This window comes from Aquarana catesbeiana, linkage group LG07, assembly GCF_042186555.1.
Source record: "Aquarana catesbeiana isolate 2022-GZ linkage group LG07, ASM4218655v1, whole genome shotgun sequence".
NCBI classification, from domain to species: domain Eukaryota; kingdom Metazoa; phylum Chordata; class Amphibia; order Anura; family Ranidae; genus Aquarana; species Aquarana catesbeiana.
Genome location: NC_133330.1, coordinates 175,145,442 through 175,159,297, shown reverse-complemented (window position 1 = coordinate 175,159,297; position 13,856 = coordinate 175,145,442).

Here is a 13,856-nt window from a genome sequence, read left to right as displayed (position 1 = left end):
GCCCTAATGTATAAACTGTTGCCTGTTTCTATGTCCATCATGTCTCCCTCCCGTGCCGGTTCTTTCCCTCCAGGGGGCGGGGGCGCACCATTTGTGCCTTCCTGGCAAGAAAAGAGGGGAGACGCTTGGGCCCTGCGTCTCCTGTATACGCCCACCAGGTGTCAGCACCTGGTCTTGGGCGCCTCTTGCCTGCCAGCGGCGTCCCGGATCCCCTCCGGACGCCGTGTTCATGCGCGCGCGACTCAGAGCGCGTGCGTGTGACGTAGCGGCGCCTGCGCAATTGCGGCGGAGGGGACGGGAGTGCCTGAGAGTATACACTCCTCCTGAACGCCGGGGGGGTCACGTTAGGAGCGCACAGCTGTGCTGCTCTTCCCCAGTGTGTGGGGGGGGAGGAGGGACGAGTGTGTCAGTATGTCTGCACCTGATGGGAGTTAGTCATATGACACTCCCTATAAAATGCAAGTTTTAAGGGAAGGCTATTGAATCTTTTTCAAACTGCTTGATACCTGGCTATGCACCCATCGACCTGAGTAATTGGTAAGTACACTTGACATGCTTCCTAGCATCTTCCCCTATATATTCCTTTATCTTGTCATGATTGACTTTTTGTATTTCAACTTCTTAGAACCAGGAATACCATACTTAACCATTTTGGTTCGCCTAATTGGGTAAACAGTTCCTTGATCACCTATGCACTTTATCACAGTTTTCCTACACATTTGGTTGCTGTTTGTTTGGTTGAGGTTTGTGTTCATCTTGTGTTCTCACCTTCCAGTCCACACATTTCACATTCCCTTTCCCCATACCACTGTACACTCCGCACCCACCCTGTCCATACTTTATTCCCATTTCCCAACCACTTCCCCCCTTTCTCCCTTCCTTTTTTCCCCCTTTCCTCTCTTCTCCCCTTTTTCCCCCCATCCATCACCTCTTTCCCTTCCTCTTCCCCCCCCCTCCTCCACTTTGCACCACTGTCATCACTCCCACATCCCCCCTCCCCCCTCCCCCCTCCCCCCCCCCTTTTTTTCACTCCCTTCTCCCCCTATGGTGCTGCTACCCCATTGCTTTCCATTCAATATTTTACTACCATATGGTCCTTGATGGGCTGCAGGGTCTTTGCTGTTGTTTGTCTACTCTTTTCACTCACTGTCACATCTTTCTTACTCTGCGTGGTTCACTGTTTTTTCTAGTATATTCATTCACTTTCACACTTCCCTCACACTTTCTTTTCTTTTCTATTTCCCCTCTCTCTCCCCCCTTCTTTTTTCCCCCTCCCCTTCTTCCCCCCCCTTACTCAACCCCTTCCCTTTCCCCCCCCCCTTTTTTTTTTTTTTCCCTTCCCCTCCTGTCCTCCCTCCCCACCCTTTTCCCTTTCCCCGCCTTCCCTTCCTCTTCATTCCTTTCATTTCCCTCTATTTTCTTTCCACTTTCTGTATATGTCTCCCTGCATACCCATGGACCCACTATAATGCCCTGCAATAGGGAAACTCTCAAACATTTGAGGAGTCTACTGACTCCTCACTTTCTATTTTTGTCTTTAGTGCCAACGTGAATTTTTCCAGGTGCAGCTCCTGGCCATTCGTGGCCCCTCCCCTCCCCTGCACATACGTGGGGGGCATATAGGCGTGATCCCTCGTAAGGCACATCTGGTCTGCCACCCTTCCCCTGGGGAGTTGGCCCGGCACGGGGGAGACAGAGGACATGGGAGGAACTACATTACCTTAAATATCTTGTATTGCCAGGAACCTTGTCGATAGGTAATTATGTAATTCATGCAGATATGTTATATTGTATACAGAGGGGTTTTGCTATTGTTGAGTCTTATGCCATTGTTCGATATATGTTTGCATTTCCACAGCGGACAACCCATCCTCTGAAGAAGACCCAGCGAGGGTCGAAACGCGTCAGGATTCATATCTACTATTCCCGTTGTCCCATATATTGTATTGTACATTGTTTTTATTCTTAGGCACTGTCTTTTGCCTTACTTTAGGGGATTACCCCCTTAAGGACACTTTGGTTGTACTTATAACACATTGCAAATTGTACTGTTCCTAGATACGGGTACTATCCGTTGTAACTTTTATGATGCACACAGTTCATGTCCTGACTTGAACAGTCAGAATCAATTTACTTATTTTTATTATATATTCTTGTACCAATAAAATTAATCCTTTTGACCACTTCTACTGCATTTTATTGGCTGCCTTAAAGCCCCGATGGGGGGTCTTTTCGTAGTTTTTTATACACTTCATGGGGTGTGCAGCCCATTTGTCTACACTCATGTGAGTGTCATTCGTTGCCTGCTCTTTCAGCTACTATTTATACTTTTTAAAATATTAAGCTGTTTAACACTTTTCACAGTTACTCAAGCCACTCCACCCCACCCAGTTACTCCGCCCACTCCAGTTGTAGAGGCAAGAACACTTTTCACAATTTCCCCAGAAATTGTACCTTTTCTAGTTATTAAGTGTTCTTGCATAGCAAGACCACTTACTGTTATCTCACATATATATTATTCTTATTATTATAGCCAAATTTACCACCCTAACTCCTCCCACAGTTTTTACACTACATAGACAAGTAATATACCGAAACGTGCGGATTGTTCCCGAATGGTGTGCTATTACTTTGTGGAACGTTTCGCCGAATGGTTCACGAAATATCGTCGTTTTTGCGGCGAAATTGGTCCCATAGGAATGAATGGGGAAACTAGAGTGGGAGATGACAAAAACTGAAAAATCAGAACATGATTTCTAAACTGCCGCCACTCCCTCATTTTCAAGCCCACCTACACAAATCTTATATCAAAACGTTCAGCTATCCCTGCTGCCACTAAACATGTCCACGGCTAAGCCATAGTCCTGATAGTTTTCACAATATGACCATTTGTTTGCAACTCACGCCGTCCTTTGACATTCATTGAAACTACACTCTAGCCCCCTCCAAATTTGAAGGGCAATTTCTAAACTGCGACCGTGCCTTCATTTTTAATATTTCAGAGACATACTATACATCAAAATCTAGGTCTGGGTCTTGTGATTCTCACAATATAAAGATCTTCGCTGTAGGATGTATAGTTTTTAAAATACGGCCATTTGTTTAGAGGTCATTTCAGGAAATTTTAGCCATTAATCAGAGTGTACTGTTAGTGTTTGTTTTGTTGCCATGGTTACCAAAGCTTCTGTTATACACAGGGGGGAAGGTGGCTGGAGCATCTCAGCTGATTACAGAGCCCGGGGGAGGGGACAGACACACCATGTACTGATTTATAATAGAGGAATATGATGGGGCAGTTTTGATGGGGTAATTCTGATGGGGCAGTTTTGATGAAGTAGTATTTGGGAAGCATAAACAGGGCATGAGCGTTGCTAGGAAACAGTGGTTGTAAACACAAGATGCTGAGACACTCCAAATGCATGTGACTTCATCTGCTAGACTTGATAATGCTTGTAGACTCCTCCCACAGTTTTCACACTACAGAGACAAATAATATACCGAAACGAGCGGATTGTTCCCGATTGGTGTGTTATTACTTTGTGGAATGTTTTGCCGAATGGTCCACGAAATGACGTTTTTGCGGCGAAATTGGTCCCATAGGAATGAATGGCGAAATGTTCAAAACTAGAGTGGGAAGTGACAAAAGCTGACAACCCCATGATCAGCCAAAACATTATGACCACCCCATGATCAGCCAAAACATTATGACCGCCCCATGTAAAAAAAAAATATTTTTGAAAAAAAAAAAAAATTTTTGAAAAAAATAAAAAAATAATTTTTGAAAAAAAAAAAAAAAATCATTTTTGAAAAAAAAAAATTATTTTTGAAAAAAAAAAATTATTTTTGAAAAAAAAAAAATATTTTTGAAAAAAAAATTACTTTTAAAAAAAAAATTATTTTTGAAAAAAAAAAATATATTTGAAAAAAAAAATATTTTTGAAAAAAAAAATTATTTTTGAAAAAAAAAATTACTTTAAAAAAAAAATAATTTCGAAAAAAAAAATTATTTTTGAAATAAAAAAATTAATTTTTGAAAAAAAAAATTACCTTTGAAAAAAAAAATTACTTTTGAAAAAAAAATCATTTTTGAAGAAAAAAAATTCATTTTTGAAGAAAAAAAAATCATTTTTGAATAAAAAAAATTCATTTTTGAAAAAAAAAATTACTTTTGAAAAAAATGTTCAGCTCTTTCAGCGAATGATGGAACTTTTTTACTACTATTTATACTTTTTAAAATATTAAGCTTTTTAACACTTTTCACAGTTACTCAAGCCACTCCACCCCACCAAGTTACTCCGCCCACTCCAGTTGTAGAGGCAAGAACACTTTCACAATTTCCCCAGAAATTGTACCTTTTCTAGTTATTATTATTATTATAGCCAAATTTACCACCCTAACTCCTCCCACAGTTTTTACACTACATAGACAAGTAATATACCGAAACGTGCGGATTGTTCCCGAATGGTGTGCTATTATTTTGTGGAACGTTTCGCTGAATGGTTCACGAAATATCGTCGTTTTTGCGGCGAAATTGGTCCCATAGGAATGAATGGGGAAACTAGAGTGGGAGATGACAAAAACTGAAAAATCAGAACATGATTTCTAAACTGCCGCCACTCCCTCATTTTCAAGCCCACCTACACAAATCTTATATCAAAACGTTCAGCTATCCCTGCTGCCACTAAACATGTCCACGGCTAAGCCATAGACCTGATAGTTTTCACAATATGACCATTTGTTTGCAACTCACGCCGTCCATTGACATTCATTGAAACTACACTCTAGCCCCCTCCAAATTTGAAGGGCAATTTCTAAACTGCGACCGTGCCTTCATTTTTAATATTTCAGAGACATACTATACATCAAAATCTAGGTCTGGGTCTTGTGATTCTCACAATATAAAGATCTTCGCTGTAGGATGTATAGTTTTTAAAATACGGCCATTTGTTTAGAGGTCATTTCAGGAAATTTTAGCCATTAATCAGAGTGTACTGTTAGTGTTTGTTTTGTTGCCATGGTTACCAAAGCTTCTGTTATACACAGGGGGGAAGGTGGCTGGAGCATCTCAGCTGATTACAGAGCCCGGGGGAGGGGACAGACACACCATGTACTGATTTATAATAGAGGAATATGATGGGGCAGTTTTGATGGGGTAATTCTGATGGGGCAGTTTTGATGAAGTAGTATTTGGGAAGCATAAACAGGGCATGAGCGTTGCTAGGAAACAGTGGTTGTAAACACAAGATGCTGAGACACTCCAAATGCATGTGACTTCATCTGCTAGACTTGATAATGCTTGTAGACTCCTCCCACAGTTTTCACACTACAGAGACAAATAATATACCGAAACGAGCGGATTGTTCCCGATTGGTGTGTTATTACTTTGTGGAATGTTTTGCCGAATGGTCCACGAAATGACGTTTTTGCGGCGAAATTGGTCCCATAGGAATGAATGGCGAAATGTTCAAAACTAGAGTGGGAAGTGACAAAAGCTGACAACCCCATGATCAGCCAAAACATTATGACCACCCCATGATCAGCCAAAACATTATGACCGCCCCATGTAAAAAAAAAATATTTTTGAAAAAAAAAAAAAATTTTTGAAAAAAATAAAAAAATAATTTTTGAAAAAAAAAAAAAAATCATTTTTGAAAAAAAAAAAAATATTTTTGAAAAAAAAAAATTATTTTTGAAAAAAAAAAATTATTTTTGAAAAAAAAAAAAATATTTTTGAAAAAAAATTACTTTTAAAAAAAAAATTATTTTTGAAAAAAAAAAATATATTTGAAAAAAAAAATATTTTTGAAAAAAAAAATTATTTTTGAAAAAAAAATTACTTTAAAAAAAAAATAATTTCGAAAAAAAAAATTATTTTTGAAATAAAAAAATTCATTTTTGAAAAAAAAAATTACCTTTGAAAAAAAAAATTACTTTTGAAAAAAAAATCATTTTTGAAGAAAAAAAATTCATTTTTGAAGAAAAAAAAATCATTTTTGAATAAAAAAAATTCATTTTTGAAAAAAAAAATTACTTTTGAAAAAAATGTTCAGCTCTTTCAGCGAATGATGGAACTTTTTTACTACTATTTATACTTTTTAAAATATTAAGCTTTTTAACACTTTTCACAGTTACTCAAGCCACTCCACCCCACCAAGTTACTCCGCCCACTCCAGTTGTAGAGGCAAGAACACTTTCACAATTTCCCCAGAAATTGTACCTTTTCTAGTTATTATTATTATTATAGCCAAATTTACCACCCTAACTCCTCCCACAGTTTTTACACTACATAGACAAGTAATATACCGAAACGTGCGGATTGTTCCCGAATGGTGTGCTATTATTTTGTGGAACGTTTCGCTGAATGGTTCACGAAATATCGTCGTTTTTGCGGCGAAATTGGTCCCATAGGAATGAATGGGGAAACTAGAGTGGGAGGTGACAAAAGCTGAAAAATCAGAACATGATTTCTAAACTGCCGCCACTCCCTCATTTTCAAGCCCACCTACACAAATCTTATATCAAAACGTTCAGCTATCCCTGCTGCCACTAAACATTAATCAGAGTGTACTGTTAGTGTTTGTTTTGTTGCCATGGTTACCAAAGCTTCTGTTATACACAGGGGGGGAAGGTGGCTGGAGCATCTCAGCTGATTACAGAGCCCGGGGGAGGGGACAGACACACCATGTACTGATTTATAATAGAGGAATATGATGGGGCAGTTTTGATGGGGTAATTCTGATGGGGCAGTTTTGATGAAGTAGTATTTGGGAAGCATAAACAGGGCATGAGCGTTGCTAGGAAACAGTGGTTGTAAACACAAGATGCTGAGACACCCCAAATGCATGTGACTTCATCTGCTAGACTTGATAATGCTTGTAGACTCCTCCCACAGTTTTCACACTACAGAGACAAATAATATACCGAAACGAGCGGATTGTTCCCGATTGGTGTGTTATTACTTTGTGGAATGTTTTGCCGAATGGTCCACGAAATGACGTTTTTGCGGCGAAATTGGTCCCATAGGAATGAATGGCGAAATGTTCAAAACTAGAGTGGGAGGTGACAAAAGCTGACAACCCCATGATCAGCCAAAACATTATGACCACCCCATGATCAGCCAAAACATTATGACCGCCCCATGTAAAAAAAAAATATTTTTGAAAAAAAAAAATAATTTTTGAAAAAAGTAAAAAAATAATTTTTGAAAAAAAAAAAATCATTTTTGAAAAAAAAAATATATTTTTGAAAAAAAAAATTATTTTTGAAAAAAAAAAATATTTTTGAAAAAAAAATTACTTTTAAAAAAAAAAATTATTTTTGAAAAAAAAATATATTTGAAAAAAAAATATATTTTTGAAAAAAAAAAATTATTTTTGAAAAAAAAATTACTTTAAAAAAAATAATAATTTCGAAAAAAAAATTATTTTTGAAATAAAAAAATTCATTTTTGAAAAAAAAAATTACCTTTGAAAAAAAAATCATTTTTGAAGAAAAAAAAATCATTTTTGATTAAAAAAAATTCATTTTTGAAAAAAATGTTCAGCTCTTTCAGTGAATGATGGAACTTTTTTACTACTATTTATACTTTTTAAAATATTAAGCTTTTTAACACTTTTCACAGTTACTCAAGCCACTCCACCCCACCCAGTTACTCCGCCCACTCCAGTTGTAGAGGCAAGAACACTTTTCACAATTTCCCCAGAAATTGTACCTTTTCTAGTTAAGTGTTCTTGCATAGCAAGACCACTTATTGTTATCTCACATATATATTATAATTCTTATTATTATAGCCAAATTTACCACCCTAACTCCTCCCACAGTTTTTACACTACATAGACAAGTAATATACCGAAACGTGCGGATTGTTCCCGAATGGTGTGCTATTACTTTGTGGAACGTTTCGCCGAATGGTTCACGAAATATCGTAGTTTTTGCGGCGAAATTGGTCCCATAGGAATGAATGGGGAAACTAGAGTGGGAGATGGCAAAAGCTGGAAAATCAGAACATGATTTCTAAACTGCCGCCACTCCCTTATTTTCAAGCCCACCTACACAAATCTTATATCAAAACGTTCAGCTATCCCTGCTGCCACTAAACATGTCCACGGCTAAGCCATAGTCCTGATAGTTTTCACAATATGACCATTTGTTTGCAACTCACGCCGTCCATTGACATTCATTGAAACTACACTCTAGCCCCTTCACATTTGAAGGGCAATTTCTAAACTGTGACCGTGCCTTCATTTTTAATATTTCAGAGACATACTATGTATCAAAATCTAGGTCTGGGTCTTGTGATTCTCACAATATAAAGATCTTCGCTGTAGGATGTATAGTTTTTAAAATACGGCCATTTGTTTAGAGGTCATTTCAGGAAATTTTAGCCATTAATCAGAGTGTACTGTGTGTGTTTTGTTGCCATGGTTACCAAAGCTTCTGTTATACACAGGGGGGGAGGTGGCTGGAGCATCTCAGCTCTGATTACAGAGCCCGGGGGAGGGTACAAACACACCATGTACTGATTTATAATAGAGGAATATGATGGGGCAGTTTTGATGGGGTAATTCTGATGGGGCAGTTTTGATGAAGTAGTATTTGGAAAGCATAAACAGGGCATGAGCGTTGCTAGGAAACAGTGGTTGTAAACACAAGATGCTGAGACACCCCAAATGCATGTGACTTCATCTGCTAGACTTGATAATGCTTGTAGACTCCTCCCACAGTTTTTACACTACAGAGACAAGTAATATACCGAAACGAGCGGATTGTTCCCGATTGGTGTGCTATTACTTTGTGGAATGTTTCGCCGAATGGTCCACGAAATGACGTTTTTGCGGCGAAATTGGTCCCATGGGAATGAATGGCAAAATGTTCAAAACTAGAGTGGGAGGTGACAAAAGCTGACAACCCTATGATCAGCCAAAACATTATGACCACCCCATGATCAGCCAAAACATTATGACCGCCCCATGTAAAAAAATATATATTTTTGAAAAAAAAAATAATTTTTGAAAAAAAAAAACTAATTTTTGAAAAAAATAAAAATAAAATCATTTTTGAAAAAAAAAAATTTTTGAAAAAAAAAAAAAAATATTTTTGATAAAAAAAAATCATTTTTGAAAAAAAAAATCATAATTTTTGAAAAAAAAAATCATAATTTTTGAAAAAAATGTTCAGCTCTTTCAGCTAATGATGAGACTTCAACTTTTTTACTACTATTTATACTTTTTAAAATATTAAGCTTTTTAACACTTTTCACAGTTACTCCAGCCACTCCAACCACACAACAGTTACTCAAGCCACTCCACCCAGTTACTCCGCCCACTCCAGTTGTAGAGGCAAGAACACTTTTCACAATTTCCCCAGAAATTGTACCTTTTCTAGTTAAGTGTTCTTGCATAGCAAGACCACTTATTGTTATCTCACATATATATTATTAAGTGTTCTTGCATAGCAAGACCACTTACTGTTATCTCACATATATATTATTCTTATTATTATAGCCAAATTTACCACCCTAACTCCTCCCACAGTTTTTACACTACATAGACAAGTAATATACCGAAACATGCGGATTGTTCCCGAATGGTGTGCTATTACTTTGTGGAACGTTTCGCCGAATGGTTCACGAAATATCGTCGTTTTTGCGGCGAAATTGGTCCCATAGGAATGAATGGGGAAACTAGAGTGGGAGATGACAAAAGCTGGAAAATCAGAACATGATTTCTAAACTGCCGCCACTCCCTCATTTTCAAGCCCACCTACACAAATCTTATATCAAAACGTTCAGCTATCCCTGCTGCCACTAAACATGTCCACGGCTAAGCCATAGTCCAGATAGTTTTCACAATATGACCATTTGTTTGCAACTCACGCCGTCCATTGACATTCATTGAAACTACACTCTAGCCCCCTCCAAATTTGAAGGGCAATTTCTAAACTGCGACTGTGCCTTCATTTTTAATATTTCAGAGACATACTATACATCAAAATCTAGGTCTGGGTCTTGTGATTCTCACAATATAAAGATCTTCGCTGTAGGATGTATAGTTTTTAAAATACGGCCATTTGTTTAGAGGTCATTTCAGGAAATTTTAGCCATTAATCAGAGTGTACTGTTAGTGTTTGTTTTGTTGCCATGGTTACCAAAGCTTCTGTTATACACAGGGGGGGAAGGTGGCTGGAGCATCTCAGCTGATTACAGAGCCCGGGGGAGGGGACAGACACACCATGTACTGATTTATAATAGAGGAATATGATGGGGCAGTTTTGATGGGGTAATTCTGATGGGGCAGTTTTGATGAAGTAGTATTTGGGAAGCATAAACAGGGCATGAGCGTTGCTAGGAAACAGTGGTTGTAAACACAAGATGCTGAGACACCCCAAATGCATGTGACTTCATCTGCTAGACTTGATAATGCTTGTAGACTCCTCCCACAGTTTTTACACTACAGAGACAAGTAATATACCGAAACGTGCGGATTGTTCCCGATTGGTGTGCTATCACTTTGTGGAACGTTTCGCCGAATGGTCCACGAAATATCGTCGTTTTTGCGGCGAAATTGGTCCCATAGGAATGAATGGCAAAATGTTCAAAAGGAAATGTTGCTAGGAAACAGTGGTTGTAAACACAAGATGCTGAGACACCCCAAATGCATGTGACTTCATCTGCTAGACTTGATAATGCTTGTAGACTCCTCCCACATTTTCCACACTACAGAGACAAGTAATATACCGAAACGTGCGGATTTTTCCCGATTCGTGTGCTATTACTTTGTGGAACGTTTTGCCGAATGGTCCACGAAATATCGTCGTTTTTGCAGCAAAATTGGTCCCATAGGAATGAATGGCGAAATGTTCAAAACTAGAGTGGGAGGTGACAAAAGCTGACAACCCCATGATCAGCCAAAACATTATGACCACCCCATGATCAGCCAAAACATTATGACCGCCCCATGTAAAAAAAAAATTACTTTTGAAAAAAAAAAAATTAAAAAAAAAATCATTTTTGAAAAAAACAAAATTCATTTTTGAAAAAAAAAATTTCATTTTTGAAAAAAAAAATCATTTAAAAAAATCATTTTTGAAAAAACAAAAAAACAAAATCATTTTTGAAAAAACAAAAAAACAAAATCATTTTTGAAAAAAAAAAATCACAAAGCTCTGAGGGGAATTATAGCTCCTCTCACACAGCTCTAAGGACAATTATAGCATTATAGCTCCTCCCACACAGCTTGGAGGGAAGTTATAGCTCCTCCAATACAGCTTTGAGGGGAATTATAGCTCCTCCCACACAGCTCAAAGGGGAATTATAGCATTATAGCTTAGCATTATAGCTCCTCCCACACAACTCTGAGGGGAATTATAGTTTCTCCCACACCGCTGTGAGGGGAATTATAGCTCCTCCTACACAGCTCTGAGGGGAATTACAGCTTAGCATTATAGCTCCTCCCACACAGCTGAGGAGAATTAGAGCTCCTCCCACACAACTCTGAGGGGAATTATAGTTTCTTCCACACCGCTGTGAGGGGAATTATAGCTCCTTTTAAACAGCTCTGAGGGGAATTATAGCTTCTCCCACACAACTCTGATGGGAAATGTAGCTTCTCCCACCCAGCTCTGAGGGGAAATATAGCTTCTCCCACACAGCTCTAAGGGGAATTATAGCTCCTCCCACACAACACTAAGGGGAATTGTATCTCCTCCCACACAGCTCTGAGGGGAATTATAGCATTATTGCTCCTCCCACACAGCTCAGAGGGGAGTTATAGCTCCTCCCACACAGCTCTGAGGCGAATTATAGCTCCTCCTCCAACACAACTCTAAAGGGGAATTATAGCTCTTCGAACAAAGCTCTGAGGAGAATTATAGCTCCTTCCACAAATATCATCATGCCATCTAAAGGAAAGAGATCTAAAGCTGCAAAGATACGCTGGACTAAACTGGATCCGGAGCCCCACAGCAGCATAGTGGATATGGAGGTTTGTGACAGGGAATGTGCCCAGGAGGTACATAGTGAACCTGTGGTGTCATTTTCATGTTCAACTCAGTGTCAAGTTCAAGAGCACAGTGACAGTGTGATGGGCACTTCTGAAAACCATGGCATGCAAGAACCATGTGTACCAAGTGAGATTTCTGTGCAGGCATCATTTCATCAGGGTCATCATGGCTATGGAAGGTTAAGGAACAAACAGTGTACATGCATGGCTCTGACATTTTTGGCATACCACAGTGAGCTTGATGATGTGAGAAAGGGTGATCTTGATCAAATACTGAAGAAGGGCAACAGCTTGTATGGCTCAACAATAAAACAGCTAAAACAAAGAAATGTCTATCAGCATCAACACTTGACAATGGAAGAAGTGCCCCTCAGAGTCAACACTGACAAATATGAGTATAACGTTGTTAAATCTCCAGTGTTATCGGGATGTATGAGAGACACGGTAGACGGTGACAACCAAGGTTGGTTTGTTGACCTCTCCACAAGACTTCAGTGCCTCAATGCAGATGTTACACATGCACTTTTTATAGTAGTGCCATATTGCATTGCATTGTTCAGAGACAAGTCTGGGAGATATGGACTGTTTGATTCTCATAGTCGAAATAAGGATGGACTTCCTGCCACTGGAAAAGGAAAAGCTGTTATGATCACTTTTACACATTTGAGTGATATGGGGGCAAGGATTTATAAGTTGTATGAATTGCTCCTTACAGACACCAGAGGCCCTATTGATGGACTGCAGTATGACTTCATGCCAGTCTCATTTCATCGTGCAAGACGTCTGTCAGATGGTTTGCTGTCCCCACTGGTGCAATCTGACAAACCACATAATGCAAAGCATGTGGAGAACAAAGTGACACAGATGACCAAAGATGTAACACACACTGGATTCCCAGCCAGCAAGCATTCTCCACGGTCAGTTGATGCGAAATCCTCACAGGGCATATGGAAGGACAGTAAGGCATTGTCCAAATTAAATGCACAGAGACGACAAAAACTGAAGACAAGACACAGAAATGAAAGAAGGCGTGATTTCAAGGCTACAAAGATGTCTGTCACCAATAAGAAAAGGACATACATCACCAGCCGATACAGAGCAGATGCTGATTTTAAGTTGAAGCAGAAGCAATATATCATTCGCAAATATGCAACAGATGCCAATTTCAACTTGAAGCAGAAGCAATACATCACCAGAAAATATGCGACAAATGCAGATTTCAACTTGAAACAGAAGCAGTACACCACCAGAAAATATGCGACAAATGCAGATTACAACTTGAAGAAGAAGCAATACATCACCAGAAAATATGCCACAAATGTCGATTTCAAGTTGAAGCAGAAGCAATACATCACCAGAAAATATCATAATGATCCTGCTTTCAGAAAACGTCACTTGCAACATTGCATGAGTTACATGAAAATGAAGCGTCAAACTCAAGCAGATTTTCGCATAACCCATAAGATGCAATGTGCCTTCAAAATAAGAATGAAATACAGACGATGGACTCGTGTCATGCGGGAATGCAGTCAACCAGTGGACAACAGCCTAATGCAGACAGCTATATCCACTTTCCATGAATGCATTAAAGCTGGGCCAACATTTGTGTGCACGATGTGTCATCGCACCCTTTTCCCTAACCAAGTGAAACATTGCATTCACAGCAATTACAAGAAGAATCTACACATTGTTGCTGCCTGTTTGACAGGGAAATATGTCCATGTGTGCAACAATCACTGTCAAGGACCTGAACAATGCACCGTACCAGATGAAAGGACCAAAGAATGGATTTGTCACAACTGTGATTTACATTTAAAAGCAGGACACAAATCATCCATCGCTGTAGCTAACAACATG